Below are 1,348 nucleotides of genomic sequence, written 5' to 3'. Positions count from 1 at the left end.
AATAGCATTGGCCAGATTGTAGAGATTGGGCCAGAAGGAGACAGAAAGAAGAAAATCAGTTCCTGGGGTGATTCTCAGATCAGATATGGCCATCGTGGTACACAAGTAGATTTTTTAAAAATTTTTTAAAAAATAAATAAAAGCAGAATGTATTATAATTCTTATTACACATATCAGCACAATTTTTCATATCTCTAGTTGTATATAAAGTATGTTGACCCCAATTCATGTCTTCATACATGTACTTTGGATAATGATGTCTATCACATTCCACCATCCTTGCTAGTCCCCTGCCCCCTCCTTTTACCTCCCACACCTCTGTGCTATCTAGATTTCATCTATTCCTCCCATGCACCCCCTCCTTACCCCACTATGAATCAGCCTCCTTATATGAGAGAAAACATTTGGCATTTGTTTCTTTTGGGGGGGGGGGTTCGCTAACTTCACTTAGCATTATCTTCTCCAACGCCAGTATGAAACGCTTTCCAAATTTGCGTGTCAACTTTGTGCAGGGGCCATGCTAATCTTCTCTGTATCATTCCAATTTTAGTATATGTGCTGCTGAAGCAAGCACCACAAGTAGATTTGAGAAAATTTTAGTCAGAAAAATCACTAGATATAATTGGTGATTGGATGTAAAATGGGAGAAGGTCAGGGAGTTGGAGATCTCAAGAATGATACCCAGCTTTCTTATTGGAGCAACAAGGTAGAAAATAATAGCTGACATTCATTGATCCTTTCTATTTGTCTAGCTCAGGTCTCAGCCTTCTACATACAGTCTCAGTAATACAAAAAAATTTTGAGGTAAGTAAAACTGCTATTATTCACATTAACTAAGTTCAGAAACAGAAAGATAAATAATGATTTGCTCCAAATCACACAGGAAGTAACCAAGCATTGGAGCCAGGATCTTGATCCAGCCACATGGCTTTAGAGCTCAGGCTCCTAACCCCTGATTCTCACTGAGGAGAATGTTTTTAAGAGCAGGATGTTTCACTGAGCCCTGAATAAGCTGTTGAGATTTGAGTGCTTTGGAGACATCCCAGCAGAGATGGTAACATGCAAGTCTTTGATATAAATAGGACCCACACTCAAGAAGACTAGTTGGAAGTAGAGATTTCAGTTATTAGCACACAGACAGTAACTGAAACCCAAAGATAGATGAGATGAATTGCCCAAAGGGAGCATAGTGGCAGAAAGCAAAGCCCCAGGACTGAGCCCTAAGGAATATCCATATTTAAGGACTACGTAGAAGATGAGGAGTTGATAATATAAGAAGTAGGAAGAGAATCAGAAGAGAGTAGTATCATGAAGAGCAAGAAGAAAGTGCTCAACAGTGACCAATGCT

General features: G+C 39.4%; 1 non-coding gene across 1 annotated transcript; it reads right to left on the bottom strand.

Moving 5' to 3' along the window:
- Positions 1 to 467: 467 nt before the first annotated feature.
- On the bottom strand, positions 468 to 574 carry LOC124107694 (U6 spliceosomal RNA). Its single transcript, XR_006856511.1, has one exon. It is a non-coding gene; the product is annotated as a U6 spliceosomal RNA (small nuclear RNA).
- Positions 575 to 1,348: the final 774 nt, after the last annotated feature.

The sequence above is a fragment of the Marmota monax genome, unplaced genomic scaffold, assembly GCF_021218885.2.
Source record: "Marmota monax isolate L192 unplaced genomic scaffold, Marmota_monax_Labrador192_F-V1.1 WCK01_AAM20220418_F8-fsc00097, whole genome shotgun sequence".
NCBI classification, from domain to species: Eukaryota; Metazoa; Chordata; class Mammalia; order Rodentia; family Sciuridae; genus Marmota; species Marmota monax.
The sequence above is the reverse complement of the archived record's forward strand: the minus strand, read 5'-3'. Positions and strand labels throughout refer to the sequence as shown.